This window comes from Schistocerca serialis, chromosome 6 (assembly GCF_023864345.2).
Source record: "Schistocerca serialis cubense isolate TAMUIC-IGC-003099 chromosome 6, iqSchSeri2.2, whole genome shotgun sequence".
Taxonomy (NCBI): domain Eukaryota; kingdom Metazoa; phylum Arthropoda; class Insecta; order Orthoptera; family Acrididae; genus Schistocerca; species Schistocerca serialis.
Window position 1 is genome coordinate 476,532,394 of NC_064643.1, and position 17,663 is coordinate 476,550,056.

The window sequence follows — 17,663 nt, forward strand, 5'->3', positions numbered from 1 at the left end:
CACGCCCCAACATCGTGCAGCCCGCCTCCAGTGGTGTCGCGACAGGCGTGAATGGAGGGACGAATGGAGACGTGTCGTCTTCAGCGATGAGAGTCGCTTCTGCCTTGGTGCCAATGATGGTCGTATGCGTGTTTGGCGCCGTGCAGGTGAGCGCCACAATCAGGACTGCATACGACCGAGGCACACAGGGCCAACACCCGGCATCATGGTGTGGGGAGCGATCTCCTACACTGGCCGTACACCACTGGTGATCGTCGAGGGGACACTGAATAGTGCACGGTACATCCAAACCGTCATCGAACCCATCGTTCTACCATTCCTAGACCGGCAAGGGAACTTGCTGTTCCAACAGGACAATGCACGTCCGCATGTATCCCGTGCCACCCAACGTGCTCTAGAAGGTGTAAGTCAACTACCCTGGCCAGCAAGATCTCCGGATCTGTCCCCCATTGAGCATGTTTGGGACTGGATGAAGCGTCGTCTCACGCGGTCTGCACGTCCAGCACGAACGCTGGTCCAACTGAGGCGCCAGGTGGAAATGGCATGGCAAGCCGTTCCACAGGACTACATCCAGCATCTCTACGATCGTCTCCATGGGAGAATAGCAGCCTGCATTGCTGCGAAAGGTGGATATACACTGTACTAGTGCCGACATTGTGCATGCTCTGTTGCCTGTGTCTATGTGCCTGTGGTTCTGTCAGTGTGAGAATGTGATGTATCTGACCACAGGAATGTGTCAATAAAGTTTCCCCTTCCTGGGACAATGAATTCACGGTGTTCTTATTTCAATTTCCAGGAGTGTATAAAGTACACCAGTGGCAGACACAACCAATACCTTCGCCACACGACAGCAAAGGCAATGTTACCGATGATAACGTCACTGAAGCAGAGTTACCAAACTCGGTTGTCCGAAATTTCTTCACCAAAGAGGACCAAGTAAGTGTATTAGAATTCTAATATTGAACAGCTGCCAATATGAGTTACTTCGAGGCAGATATCCTCGGTTTTGCGAAGCAACTTGAATCATTTAATAAAGGTGTGTTTTTTCCAGTCTGGTACTCATTACGTTCCTTTCAGAGTACGCTGATACAATAGCGCCTTACTTAGTAGCGATGTGCAACAGCTCCCTCACCGAAAGATCGGTACCGTAAGACTGGAAAGTTGCACAAATCACACCAAAGGATATAGGAGCAGCAAGGTGAATTACAGACCCGCATCACTAACATCTAGTTTTAGTAGCATTTTGCGAAGTATTCTGTGTTTGAACATTACGAATTACCTCGAATAAAACGATTTATTGATAAACAGCACGGTTTCATAAGAGTTCGATCTTCTGAAACACAGCCAGCTGTTTTTTCTCACTAAGTAGTCTATGCTATTGACAGGGGATGTCGAATGGGTTACACATTTCTAGATTTCCATAAAATTTTTGACACTGTACCTGAAAAGTGATTTCTAATCAAATTGCATGGCTACTAATTCTCGTCTTTGTCGTGTGACTGGGTTCGTGATTTCCTGTCAGAAGTCCACAGTTCGTATTAACTGACGGAATGTTATCCAATAAAACAGAAGTGATATCTGCCACACTACAAGGAAGTCCTATACGTCTTCTCCTGTTCCCAGTCTATATAAACGAGTGAGGAAAGAGCCCGAGCAGTCCGCTTATACCTGCTTAAAGACGATACTGTTATTCACCGTCTCGTAAATCCTTCAGATGCTCAAAACCAATTGTAAAATGGTTTAGACAAGACATCCGTATGGCGCATAAAGTGGCAATTGAATCCCAACAATGAAAAGCGTGAGCTCATTCACTGAGTGCTAAAACGAATCCGTAAAATTTCAATTACAAGATAAGTCACATACACCTGTGAAATTAGGGATTATCATTACGAATAACTTAAACTGGAACGATTACATAGATCATGCTGAGAGGAAAGCTAGCCAAGGACTACGATTTAGTGGCAGAACAATTAGAAGTAGCAACATGTACTAAGGAGACTGCCTTCAATACGATTGTCCATCCTCTTCGGAAGTACTGCTGCGCGTTGTGGATCCTCACGGGACAAGGTTGACCGTGAACATCGAAAAAGTTCAAATAAGTGCAGCTAGACTTGTATTATTCAAAATAAAGGCAAAAAGTGCCACGGATATGATACGCGAGTGGTGATGGCAATCATTAAAGCGAAGGTTTTCTTCATTGCTGCAAGATTTTTTCATGATATTTCAATCACCAATTTTCTCCACCGAAAGCGCAAATATTTTGTTTGGATCCACCTGAATGGGGAGGAATGTTATTATAATGAAATAAGATAAATCAGATGCGGGTCCGAAAGATTTAAGTTTGTTTTTCCAGCGCTCTGTTCGAGAGTGAAACGATGGAGCTTGAAAGTGGTTCTAGTAACCCTTTTCAGGCACTGAATTGTGAATTGCAAAGTAATCATGTAGAATCAGAAATATATGATAAAAGCGATGGGTGAGATCGATCGTGGACAAAAGTGTCTTGGCATGAATGCACTACGAATGTCTATCCCAAAAGTGATGCGCATGATTGCCATGCAGCCCACATAACGTAACTGTCTTGCAGGTCATATAATGTCATTATTGTACTGTCATTTGACTACACAAATTCGTTAACGCAGGCGACCGCTAGAAAATACTTCGTTATATGGCAATAGCTCCAAATATAAATTAACATCACGATATCGCATATATCAGGGAATACCTAAGACACTCCTTAACGCTTGTAAATTCGAATCTATTTCAGGAAGTGACATCTGTAAAGTGTTACACCTGTCATTGGGACCAGACAGAAATAGTGATCGCAGCTCTGACTCAACAGTCACTTTTGAAATCTTGTTCTCTAAAAGATTTTCCAACTATCTATTAACCGTTGACGAGAGGTTTTGCATTAACTAATTACTGAACAAACCACTCAAAAAACCATGACTAATAGCGTGAAGTGCTCTATCGAAATCTCACCGTCAACAGTGTATAACTATTAATTTCACTACCTTCATGACGTCACGTGATCTACGCGCTGTTTGTATTTATTATCTAATACGAAGCGTCCGTAGAAATGTAAGTTATTCTAATGTTGTGAGACTCGACCACTGCACTGATATTCATTGCTGACAAGCATTAATGTGACGTAATATAATACAATTTTTGCCATCATTTAACGAACCTGAAATTCAAATTTCATGGCGAAAATTTTCGTATTGGGTCGGGACGAGTATCCAGAAACTGTCGTCTTTTTTTTACTAACCAAGATAGGTGAATATGTGAAGTAACTTAACGTACCGGGTGGTTATAATTAAACTTTCCTATTTAACACTTTATAACACAAAACTAATTACCATACGAGTACCAAACTTGGTACCATTAATGTACAGATGATGGGGCGCATGCGACACAGCGCCACAGTCCAGTTGCAAGTATTGCCACTAGGTTCCTTAATCAGTCATTGTGATTCATAGTCTCACATACCTGACCAGTCGCAGTGCACTTCTTCACTTGTTGATGTGTCAACATGAGCGTGGGAAAAAGGAGCAGGGCATTAATGGTGAAGCTCTATTTCAGAACAACAGTAATGCTGTAAGAATATCCACACCTGAAGGGATTGCGTAAGAGTTCTCTTTCTCCACCTACTGTCCGGAGCACGATGAAGAAATTCGATTCAACTAGAGAACAGGGCGTCGCTACGGAAAGAAGTCGATGGCTGGTTGCAACACCGGTGGTTCATGAAATCGCTGTTGCTATGCTACACAACGCTGCACGCAGTTACCAATCGTCAGGCAGTGTGAGTGCTGTATCATGACATTTGAACATCCCGTGCTCCACTGTATGGAAGTTGCTTCGAATCATTCTCAAATGGTTTCCGCACAATATCCATATCGCACAGCAGCTTGCACTATACAACGCTCAACGATGTGTTAACTTCGCTCTCCACTTTCTGGCAAGGACTGAAGTTGACGAGGGCTGTCCATCCTATTGACAGACGAAGCTCATTTTCTCTGACGGCCGAGTGTGGGGATCTTCACCTCCAGTCACTGTGCAAAAAGTTCCTGTCTATGGTGAACGTGTTGAAACTTCTTAATGAAATTTCTTAGTGTTTAGTTAAACTGCTGAGTGAAACTGCTGCTACGGTCTCTTTACTTAATTTTATCATTTGATCTACAGAATTTTCTCTGACAAAGACAACTCAAAATTAACCTATTCATTTATTACCCACAATATACAAGCGCAACGCAATCTGACTGCTATACAGTGACGACATGGCTTCAAATAATTAACACAAAATAATGGCTCTGAATTGGAAGAAAATCTTCATAACACGGGCTACAGCAAGTACAGCAAGCAGCAACTAAAGCCAGCTAAATAAAAAGACTCTAACTACTATAGGCTCTAACTACTAGGAGGCATATGGTTAGCAAAAGAAAGATTTTGTTGAAGAGCAAACAATGTATTCAGCAGATTTTACCTTATTCATGTGACATCCAGTTGCAAAAATTATATAGCCGTCAATAATTCCATTACCCAAACATTACCAACTACATTCATCCTCATTTTACAATGCATGTCCTACGAACACTGAGTCTCCACGAAGGACACAGTCGAAGCCGTCCGCTCGCTAACTGCTAAGTGCTAGTCCGTCCAACCACAGAGTCTCTTGCCGAGGGAGCAGAGCGCTGTCTGCGATATTCATACAGTCTATAGCGCTGCCAACATACAAACATATAAACAGGCTAGTTGCAGTGTCACCGCATGGTGTGGCTTCACGGCTACGTTCATCATTGGTCCATTCTTTCTTGAACAAGCTGGCTGGCACTCAAGCGCCAAAGGCGTACAGTGTGACTGGCCAGCGTTACTGCGATGTGCTTCACCAGTACCCCGACCTACAGGAGAGAGGCGCATTGAAACCAACAGTTTTCACGCAAGATGGGGCTCCAACGCACATCGCTGGTGAAGATCACCTGCTTCTCCGAAACACATTTGGCAAAGATCGAATTATTAGCCGATCATTTCCAAATGCTTGGTCAGCATGATCACCTAATCCCACTCCCTGTGACTTCTGTGGGGCTACCTGAAAGACAGGGTTTACCAGGGGGACATTCACACTTTTGCTGAATTGAAGCACAACATATCAAGAGAGGTAGCCAGCATACCAACAGATATGCTTCATTCTGCTATGCAGAATGCAATCCTGCGCTTTCGGACTCTCTCTTCTGGACACTGATGGGCGCCATATTGAGCCCTTTCTGTAGCAGTAATGGTACCGGTATGTAAGGGTATGATGCACCGTAACAGCACATTAAAAGTGTTCGAATTGAATTGATTCTATAGGGAGCACATTGTGGTCATGTAGGAGCGATCTAGATGCTTGTAAAACAATAAACTGGTAGCCAAGATCCCAGGAATTCTTTTTATTCCATGATTACCGGTTTGGCGAAACTAAAGCCGCCATCATCGGATCTAGAGAGGACAGAAAACACTATAGAAGTGGTTTTTTTTTCCTTTATTGATTTTCAATTCCCCCCCGAAGGGGGCGGGCTGGCAGCAGCTTAGTACGCTGCTCTACAGCCTACAGACTTTTATTTTAAAAAACGGAAGAAGAAAAGAAACAAGAAAAACAGGCGATAAAACGGTGACGTCAAGTGTAAAATGGCGGAAAAATGCGGAAAGTTAAAACAGAAAGCAAAAGGGGTTGGCAACATTAATGAAAGACACAGGAATCAGACAAGTAACATAGTACACACACAATTAAAAAACACGGCGACAGTCTGGTTTCTGTTCGCAAGAGATAAAAGGCACACCCAGCGACTGTATGATGGCCGTTCGCAACACTTCCCAAAAAACACAACACGGAACACTCACTGTAAAACACTCACTGTAGAACACTCAATGTAGAACACTGCACAAAAGTGGCGGCACAAAGATGACACTCCCAAGCCAAAGGCAGATGGGGGGGGGGGGGGGGGGACCTGGAGGAGGGGGAAGAACAGAGAGGGAGGAAGGGAAAAAACGAAAAAAAGGGGGGGAACCAAAGAGGGAGAGGACTAATAAAGGGGGAGAAGCGCAGACGCGAGAGGGAATGAGAGGAGGCAGAGGAGGGAAATGTAAAGGGACTCAGGGGAGAGAAGGGGGCAAAGAGAGGGGAGGTGGGGAAGAAAGAGGATGGAAGGGGGGAAGAGGGACCCCAGGAAAAGGACAGAGGAAACGAGGGGGAGTGAGGATCAGAGTTGATAGGAGGGATAAATGGAGGGAGAGAGGGCATCATCCGGGAGGGGGAGTTGATGGAAGCCACCTTGGGAAAGGAGATGTAGGGTGTAGAGATGGAGGGTAGGGGGGACACAACAGTGAAGACGTGGCAGGGGGCAGGATAAAAGTGGGCTTGGATTCCACTTGTATAACATGTATACATATAAATTTAGTCCATACAGGTTACAACATCAAGGCAAACAATGGTGATATTAATAGTTGCCAATAACACGCAGGCCTTACAAAATTGTAAGTAGCACATAGGCGTCCAAGAGAGATGATATTATTAATATTGTCTCCATCACATACAAGCGCAAGCTAGGTACTACCGCAACTCCGGCTCTGTTCTTATCCTACAGGCCGCGTCGCGAGATGGCGCTAGCAGAAGAGGGGCCAATGAATGTCGCAGCTCGCGTCATAACCGGCTTTGCGTGTGTGGTAACACTACGTCATTAGGGCTTGTACATAATTCTAGAGATTACTGTATCATGTAAACATATAAAAAACTTATAAAAGCTGCAGACCTACACAACTGCACATCTGGCTGGTCACATATATGACATATCGAAAAGCAAATGCAAATTTCATGAGAACTGCGGAATTACAAAAATGTACATCTGTCTGGTCCTACACGTAATAAGATATGAACATACATAGATATTTTATGTGATCTGCAGGGTTATACACAGCACATCAGTCTGGTGATATATATAAAATCTAACGAGAGTATATACAAATTTTAAGAACATTACAGGATTGGTTCTGCATTATTTCTCTTCCTCATGTCCTTGACATTAAAGCTACCAAGTTTGATGCAAGAACGGTAATTAGTTCCTATGTTATAACATGTTTCCGAGCGGTCTAAGGCGCTGCAGTCATGGACTGTGCGGTTGGTCCCGGCGGAGGTTCGAGTCCTTCCTCGGGCATGGGTGTGTGTGTTTGTCCTTAGGATAATTTAGGTTAAGTAATGTGTAAGCTTAGGGACTGATGACTTTAGCAGTTATGTCCCATAAGATTTGCCACACATTTGAATTTTATAACGTGTTAAATATTGAAAGTTTAATTATAAACATCCCGTATGTGTTGAATAGCGATTCGAATACAGCGCCTAATCCGACTCTTACATAAGCACAGACGAACGCCAGATATCGAATTTCCTCAGTTGAAGCGAAACATTTGGGACAGCAGTGACGTGAAAATTAATAATTTATGTCTTCCCAGGACTCTAGACCGTCGTCTATCGCCGTTGTATTCTACCCACGAATGGACATCAAAAATATAGGTTCTTTCGCCAGAAGCGATATGCGTCTATGTTTAAAGTAGAAGTGGTACGACGAAGGATACAAAGATGACTGGGAATGGAACACCCTGTGTCTGTCTCTGCGAATCAAAACCGTCACATATCGTTACTGACAATCAATAAAGAGATGTTAAAAATAAAAATAAATTTCCATCAACAGCTAGGTGTGCTCATGCTAAACCCTGACAGGAATTATGAAAGCTTTTGTGCCGACTTAGAATTCTAAACCTGACACGCGCATTAGGTGTAGAACTTGAGACATTTCTCACCTGGAGCAAACAACGAATTGATGGCACTATGTCGTCACAAAAGCATCAAATCCCGTGAAAACAGAATCAATATATTCAACATCTCAAGCTGAAATAAAAAACTGAATATGTGCCGAGTGACTTTAAAATGGCGTTTGGTATTTTAAAATAAAAATATTAGCCGGCCAGGTTGGCCGAGTGGTTCTAGGAGCTACACTCGGGAACCGCGCGACCGCTGCAGTCGCAGGTTCGAATCCTGCTTCGGTCATGGATGTGTGTGATGTCCTTAGGTTAGTTAGGTTTAAGTAGTTCTAAGTTCTAGGGGACTTATGACCACAGCAGTTGAGTCCCATAGTGCTCAGAGCCATTTAGAAAGCGAAGTGAGCCACATCGGAAGAGAATTCTGACTTCCTGACGCCCTGGAGTGTACTACAGTCTGTTCAACACAGTCTTTTCTTACTCGATTGAATCGCTATTAACCAGCTGATCAGCTACCCAGTGCGTACCTTCATCTCGATTTTGTAATCGCTGAAAGAGAATCACTTAATGGCCAGCTCACAAACTGTCAACACTGTCAGATGCGGAAGTTTCGACAGGAAGTGTTGCTCCCACATAAGCTTCTCTCCATGGTATGCGTCTCGCAGTGCAAAAGAAAATCCGAGTTATTTAACGTTATTCTTCCGTAATTTTGTATACTTGCAATTCCTCGGTTTGCTAATAGCATCAGTCCGTTGGAAGATCAGGAATAATTTATCTCATTTTATAGCGTGTACACCATGCTGTAACAACAATTTTGTAACCAGTACTCTTGCACCATAGGACGTGAGGAATACTAAGTACGTAAACGACCACAGTCGGCAAATTTTACCAGGTAAAAGAAGATTGGTTCATAGGTTTGTGGCAATTTTATATTTAAGAGAAAGGGGAAGGCAGAAACCTCGAATAACTGTGTTCTGTACGTGTTGAGTGTTATCGAAGAAATGAATTGAATAATAGCGTTCTTGTGTCAGGTAGGATGATTTTAAAGTGAATCATTTGCTTCATTCAGAAGCCGAACCGCTGTAGCCCTTTCACATAAGAATTAGAGGTTTAGTATCTTGTGAAATTGCAACTTAGAACCAAGGCAACTTCAGCTTTTTTGGACGACATAGTTTCCACGTGACCTAACGACCTACGGTAGTGCTTAGTGGTCCCTCATAGTGCTAGTTATGACTAAAAGAGAGAATTCGCAATGAAGACGAAATTAGTTGTAGCTTCTGCGAGGAAAGACCTTACTTGACTAAAAACATATATGTGAACGTTACATGACACATCGTAAGTAAAATCTTTCAGAACATTTAATCGAAATATTTTCTGTTCGAGTTTAGGGTAGATACCAGTGGGCCGAGGTGTGAATGGGAATTTGGGTTGGGCATTGGTGTGTGCTAGGGTAGTTCATGGAAATGTTCAAATGGTTCAAATGGCTCTGAGCACTATGGGACTTAACATCTGTGGTCATCAGTCCCCTAGAACTTAGAACTACTTAAACCTAACTAACCTAAGGACATCACACACATCCATGCCCGAGGCAGGATTCGAACCTGCGACTGTAGCAGTCGCGCGGCTCCGGACTGAGCGCCTAGAACCGCTAGACCACCGCGGCCGGCCATGGAAATGTGCAAAGCACTGTGCCAGGGTGGCATAGTGGTCTATCTATCTGGAGTCAGCTCCGCCTGCTTCGCCGAGCGGGGATGTTGTTAGGTTATCATCTCACCACAGAGTCGCGTGTGCCTGGATGGTTTTCCTTCAGTCTTATCTTTTCTTCGTGTGTGTCACATACTGACTATTGTGATTCTCATAACTTTTTTTCGTAAAGTTTTTGGGTCCACTGTAAGTAGATACGTTGCCTTTGCGTCATGGTTATCAAGTTCCATTTAAGCATCGTGGGCTTTCGTTTCATTCCCCTGCCGGAAGTTGACGACAGTTTATCCAAGGAGCTCTGGTCCCTTATGGTGACTGTGACGGGTGTGCAATGCGAACGCTGGCCCACTCAGCACCGACTGCAGTGACACAGAGCAATTCATTCAGTGGAGATAGTAGTCAAATGCGATATTCTTTTCCATCTTCAGGTCTGTGGTTACCGCATTCATATAAAGTATAGTGAACAAGTGCCGAAACGCTTTAGGTACAATGGGCGTAGCCAAATTAAATCTAATTGCCCTCCACGATTATTTCTATTGAAGTCCTCGTTTGAACAACTTCGAAAACTGACGTTAGTTGACCTCGTTTCTACTGCTAACAAGGTTGTTGCCAAGTCCCCTTTAAGTGCGATGTAACAACAGAGGGAGGCCCAGCATACTGCTCCCAAAATACTGCCTTTACCCTCACAGCATGGACCTCATTTGTTGTTCCCAAGCCATAAGTGCCCGCAGTGCAACATAGGAGATGTCATACACAGGATAGCGAGCAGTCGGATACTTCTAAATCTTACCCATCCCTCCCTGATGTAACTTTATCGGTTCATGCATCTTGTACTTCTGTGTCCTGCATTCCTAATGGGATGAATGGTGCAACAACAACAATTTCTCATAGTCTTTCTCCTAGTCTTCCTCCAGTGGTTGAGGAGACTCCTCCAGAACCTGTAAAGAGTGAGGGAGTGTCCTGATGTTCCGTTGACTCAACAGCAATAAACTTAGGTGTCCATAAAATGACCTGCTCCCTTGATGTCACCCATTCAAGTAGCGTCAGAACTGTTGTTACTCCAGTGGAGGAGATTGGTGGCCAGAAAATCCTACCTGCCTACCCAAAAGTGATTCCTGACCCTGCGACATCAAATACCGATACCAACCCACAGGTGTCAGGAAGATGGCAGTGGTATCTCAAGTGTCCGTCAGACGCCAGTAGCGGTCGTGTCAGATGTGACGGACCCACTGGTGCGTGCCCGCTGAGCCACAGCTACAGCGGCTCTGGACAAGAGCGCCCACTGCCGCCGCAATATACGAGGGGCCCACTGCAGCCACACAGCCCACTCCTCCTTGCAGCCTCTGCGCCACGTGACGCTACGCAGACACCACCTAGTCGTGCCTCCGAGACCATCGTCCGTGCTTCAGTCAGAGAGCTTCATCCTTGCTGCTGTTTTATGACTTTATTTCTTGCTGCATTTTTGTACTGAGTCTTCGTACACCTATAGAAATATAAGTTAAGTAAATCTTATGTTTACTGCGTTAACTTGTACGCCTAACATTTCAGTTCCTGCCCAGCTTTCCTACGACGACAGTTGCGGCACAACTCTGTTGCCCACCTCTCCTTTGCGCTATGGACAGAACATATCCCTCCAAGCGCCATGTAAAGACTCAGGGCATTTATTCTGTTTTTATTTAACCTTGAGATTTTGAATATACTGCTTGTGATTTTACGGGGTTTGATCCCTTTGTGACGATATAGTGCCATCAATTCCTTGTTATCTCAAGGTTCCAAATGACACGTTCTCCACGAAATGCGCGTGTCAGGTTTAGAATCCTAGCTCTGTGCAAAAATTTTTATAATCCCTGTCTGGTTTTAGCATGAGCACACCTAACTGTTGATGAAAATTTATTTTGAGTTTTGACATCTCTTTACTCATTGTGAGTAACGATATGTGACGGCTTTGACTCCCAGAGAGAGATCCAGGTCTTTCCGTTACATAATTTTAGGTTTAAACATGCCACTCTTAGTTACTAGTGTAAAAGAATTCGATAGTTAAGTGCCGTAGCGTGTAGTCAACATCAGAACGTGCGGGGTTCGACACTCTGTCATCACTGTACCTTCCGTCGTGTCACTTATAGTTAAAACATACGCATATCTCGCTTCTGATGAAAGAAACCTATACTTAATGTCCATTCGTGGCTGGAATATAGTAGCGATAGATGACGGGTTCGAGTCCTGAGCCGGTAGAAACTCTCTCGTCATGTTGTTGTTGTGGTCTTCAGTCCTGAGACTGGTTTGATCCATTCTACTTCATCCTGTGCAAGCTTCTTCATCTCCCAGTACCTACTGCAGCCTACATCCTTCTGAATCTGCTTAGTGTATTGATCTCTTGGTCTCCCTCTACGATTTTTACCCTCCACGCTGCCCTCCAATACTAAACTGGTGATCCCTCGATGTCTCAGAACATGTCCTACCAACCGATCCCTTCTTCTAGTCAAGTTGTGCCACAAGCTCCTCTTCTCCCCAATTCTATTCAATACCTCCTCATTAGTTATGTGATCTACCCATCTAATCTTCAGTATTCTTCTGTAGCACCACATTTCGAAAGCTTCTATTCCCTTCTTGTCTAAACTATTTATCATCCACGTTTCACTTCCATACATGGCTACACTCCATACACATACTTTCAGAAACGACTTCCTGACATTTAAACCTATACTCGATGTTAACAAATTTTTCTTCTTCAGAAACGCTTTCCTTGCCATTGCCAGTCTACATTTTATATCCTCTCTACTTCGACCATCATCACTTATTTTGCTCCCCAAATAGCAAAATTCCTTTACTTCTTTAAGTTTCTCATTTCCTAATCTAATTCCCTCAGCATCACCCGACTTAACTCGACTATATTCCATTATCCTTGTTTTGCTTTTGTTGATGTTCATCTTATACCCTCCTTTCAAGGCTTTTTCCATTCCATTCAACTGCTCTTCCAAGTCCTTTGCTGTCTCTGACAGAATTACAATGTCATCAAAGTTTTTATTTCGTCTCCATGTGTTTTAATACCTACTCTGAACTTTTCTTTTGTTTCCTTTATTGCTTGCTCAATATACAGATTGAATATCATCCCTTCCCAACCACTGATTCCCTTTCATACCCCTCGACTCTTATAACTGCCATCTGGTTTCTGTACAAATTGTAAATAGCCTTTCGCTCCCTGTATTTTACCCCTGCCACCTTCAGAATTTGAAAGAGAGTATTCCAATCAACATTGTCAAAAGCTTTCTCTAAGTCTACAGATGCTAGAAACGTAGGTTTGCCTTTCCTTAATCTTTCTTCTAAGATAAGTCGTAGAGTCAGTATTGCCTCACGTGTTCCAACATTTCTACGGAATCCAAACTGATCTTCTCCGAGACTGGCTTCTATCAGTTTTTCTATTCGTCTGTATAGAATCCGCGTTAGTATTTTGCAGCTGTGGCTTATTAAACTGATAGTTCGGTAATTTTCACATCTGTAAACACCTGCTTTCTTTGGGATTGGAATAATTATATTCTTCTTGAAGTCTGAGGGTATTTCGCCTGTCTCATACATCTTGCTCACCAGATGGTAGAGTTTTGTCAGGACTGGTTCTCCCAAGGCTGTCAGTAGTTCTAATGGAATGTTGTCTACTCCCAGGGCCTGTTTCGACTCAGATCTTTCAGTGCTTTGTCAGACTCCTCACGCAGTATCTTATCTCCCATTTCATCTTTATCTACATCCTCTTCCATTTCCATAATACTGTCCTCAAGTACATCGCCCTTGTATAGAGCCTCTATATACTCCTTCCACCTTTCTGCTTTCCCTTCTTTGCATAGAACTGGGTTTCCATCAAAGCACTGGATATTCATACAAGTGGTTCTCCTTTCTCCAAACGTCTCTTTAATTTTCCTGTAGGCAGTATCTATCTTACCCCTAGTGAGATAAGCCTCTGCATCCTTATATTTGTCCTCTGGCCATCACTGCTTAGCCATTTTGCACTTCCTGTCGATCTCATTTTTGAGACGTTTGTATTCCCTTTTGCCTGCTTCATTTACTGCATTTTTATATTTTCTCCTTTCATCAATTAAATTCAATATTTCTTCTGTTACCCAAGGGTTTCTACTAGCCCTCGTCTTTTTACCTATTTGATCCTCTGCTGCCTTCACTATTTCATCCCTCAAAGCTACCCATTCTTCTTCTACTGTATTTCTTCCCCCATTCCTGTCAATTGTTCCCTTATGCTCTCCCTGAAACTCTGTACAACCTCTGGTTCTTTCAGTTTATCCAGGTCCCATCTCCTTAAATTCCCACCTTTATGCAGTTTCTTCAGTTTTAATCTACAGTTCATAACCAATAGATTGTGGTCAGAGTCCACATCTGCCCCTGGAAATGTCTTACAATTTAAAACCTGGTTCCTAAATCTCTGTCTTACCATTATATATCTATCTGATACCTTTTAGAAACTCCAGGGTTCTTCCATATATACAACCTTCTTTCATGATTCTTGAACCAAGTGTTAGCTATGATTAAGTTATGCTCTGCGCAAAATTCTACCAGGCGGCTTCCTCTTTCATTTCTTAGCCCCAATCCATATTCACCTACTATATTTCCTTCTCTCCCTTTTCCTACTCTCCAATTCCAGTCACCCGTGACTATTAAATTTTCGTCTCTCTACACTACCTGAATAATTTCTTTTATCTCATCATACATTTCATCAATTTCTTCGTCATCTGCAGAGCTAGTTGGCATATAAACTTGTACTACTGTAGTAGGCATGGGCTTCGTGTCTATCTTGGCCACAATAATGCGTTCACTATGCTGTTTGTAGTAGCTTACCCGTACCCCTATTTTCTTATTCATTATTAAACCTACTCCAGCATTACCCCTATTTGATTTTGTATTTATAACCCTGTATTCACCTGATCAAAAGTCTTGTTCCTCCTGCCACCGAACTTCACTAATTCCCACTATATCTAACTTCAACCTATCCATTTCCCTTTTCAAATTTTCTAACCTACCTGCCCGATTAAGGGATCTGACATTCCACGCTCCGATCCGTAGAACGCCAGTTTTCTTTCTCCTGATAACGACGTCCTCTTGAGTAGTCCCCGCCCGGAGATCCGAATGGGGGACTATTTTACCTCCGGAATATTTTACCCAAGAGGACATCATCATCATTTAATCATACAGTAAAGCTGCATGCCCTCGGGAAAAATTACGCCTGTGGTTTTCCCTTGCTTTCAGCCGTTCGCAGTACCAGAACAGCAAGGCCATTTTGGTTAGTGTTACAAGGTCAGATTAGTCAATCATCCAGACTGTTGCCCCTGCAACTACTGAAATGGCTGCTGCCCCTCTTCGGGAATCACACGTTTGTCTGGCCTCTCAACAGATACCCCTCCGTTGTGGTTGCACCTACATTACGGCTATCTGTATCGTTGAGGCACGCAAGCCTCCCCACCAACGGCAAGGTCCATGGTTCATGGGGGGTTCATTGCAGTTCCAAATGTTTCGCTGTTGCTGTGAAAATTCGATATCTGACCTTTGTCTGTGTTTACGTAACAATCGGATTAGGTGCTGGGTTCGAATCGCTATCCAACACATACATTATGTCATTTCACATATTTGACATCTTTTTTGGTTAGTTAAAGGTGATGCCAGTTTCTGGATAGCTGTCCCGATCCAGTACAAACAATTGTAATTTAAAGTTCAGTTCACTAACTGATACTGGTTAAACATGTATTATATCACGTCTCTTTAAAGCTAGTCAGCAACGATTGTGAGTGCTGTGGTGGAGTCTGAAAGTCTCACAACATATGAATATGTCGCTTTGTGTTAGATAACAAGTACGATAGGTCGGTTTCGAACAGCATGTAGATCAACGTGCCAGCATGAAGATAGTGAAGTTACTAGTTATACGTTGTTGACGGTGAGGTTTCGATAGAGCACTTGTCGTTATTAGTCATGGTTTCTCTGAGCGGTTAGTTCATTAATTATTTTATGCAAAGGCACTCGTCAAGTGAACGAAGGTTAATAGATGGTTGGAAAATCTTTTAGATAACAAGATTTCAAAAACGACTGTTGTGTTAGAGCTATGATCACTATTTCTGTCAGATACCAGTGAGAGTGGTAACACATTACAGATGTCAATTCTTGCAATGAATTTCAGGTTGTAAACGTTAAGGACGGTCTCAGCCATTCCCCGATATTTGTAGTGTCGTGGTATTAATTTACATCTGTAGCTATCGCCATACAGAGCAGTGTTTTGTAGCGGTCGCTCGTGGTAATGATTTTGTATAGACAAATGACCCTACGAAAACGAGATTATAGGACTTGCAAGACAGTCACGTTATGTGGGATGCATGCAAATCAGGCGACAAGCTATTTAAGTCGTTGGGGTAGTCATTCGAGGTACATTCATGCCAAGACATTTTTTTTCCCACGATCGACCTCGTCCATGCTTTCTATCATATATTTCTGTTCTACATGATTAATCTGCAATTCACAGTTTAGTGCCTGAAAGGGTTAATCGATCCACCTCCAAGCTATTTTCTGTTCCACTCTCGAACAGCGCGCCGTAAAAACAAACAATTAAATCCTTCGGTGCAGCATCTGATTTATCTTATTTTATTACAATAACATTCTTTTCTATGCAGGTGAGCCCAAACTAATATTTTCGCTTACCGAGGAGAAAGTTGGTAATTGAAATTTCATGAAAAAATCTTGCAGCAATGTAAAAAGCCTTCGCTTTTATGATTGCGACCCCCATTCGCTTATCATATCCGTGACTCTTCTGCCATTTTCTAGCAATAATACAAAGCTACCTGAACTGATTTGAACTTTTCCGATATCCTCTATCAACTTTGTTTGGTGCGGATCACATAACTCGCAGCAGTACTCCAGAAGCGGAATGACAAGCGCACTGTAGGCAGACTCTTTGGTCATTTTGCATTTTATCAGCGTTCTGCCAATAAATTGCAGTCGTGGTTACCTTTCCTCACAATATTATCTATGTAATCATTCCAGATCAAATTATTCGCAATAGTAATCAGTAAGTATTTTGTTGAACTGACAGATTTATGTGACTTATAGCGTACCCGAAATTCAGAGGATTCCTTTTAGTACTCATGTGGATGAGCTCATGCTTTTCATTGTTTGGATTCAAATGGCACTTTTTGCTCCATACGGATATCTTGTCTAAACCTTTTTACAATTGATTTTGAGCATCCGATGACTTTACAAGGCGGTAAGTAATAGCATCATCTTCAGGACCCTTTAGATCGTCTCCTAACTCATTTGTATAGAATAGTAACAGTAGAGGGTGTATAGCACTTCCTTGGAGAGCGGCAGATATCACTTCTGTTTTATTAGATGACATTCCGTGAGTTATTACGAACTGTGAACTTTCTGACAGGAAAATACGAATCCAGTCACTCAACAGTGACGATACTCCGCAGCCATGTAATTTGATTTGATATCGCTTGTGAGGTACGGTCTCAAAAACCTTCTGGAAATTTAGAAATGTAGAACCCATTTGATATCCCATGTCGATAGCATTCATTACTTCATGAGAATTAAGAGCTAGTTGCGTTTCACAAGAACGACCTCTTAAGAATCCGTCCTGTAAGTAGATAAATCGTTTTATTCGAGGTATTTCGTAGTGTTCGAACACAGTATATGTTCCAAAGTCCTACTAAAAATGGACGTTAATGATGTGTGTGGGTCCATAATTCACTGGAGTGTTCCTATTTCCTTTCTAGAGTATTGGTGTGACCTGTGCAACTTTCCTGTCTTATGGTACCGATCATTCGGCTAGCGAGCGGTTGCATGTTATTACTAAGTGTGGCGCTATTGTATCAACCTAATTATACCATTCTGGAATAGACATGACTTTATTAAGTGATTTAAGCTGCTTCGCAAAACAGTGAATATCTGCCTCTACTCATATTGGCACCTATTTTTAATTAGAATTCTAGATTATGTTCTTGGTTCTCTTTGGTGAAGGAACTTTGGACAACCGTGTTTAGTAGCTCTGCTTCAGTGGCATTATCATCGCTGAAATTACCATTGCTGTCGTGTGGCGAAGGTACTAGTTGCGTATCTCCGCTGGTGTGCATTATGTATGACCAGATTTTCTGCCACGTACCGAGACATAGTTTAGTTGTAGAAACTGTTAAAAA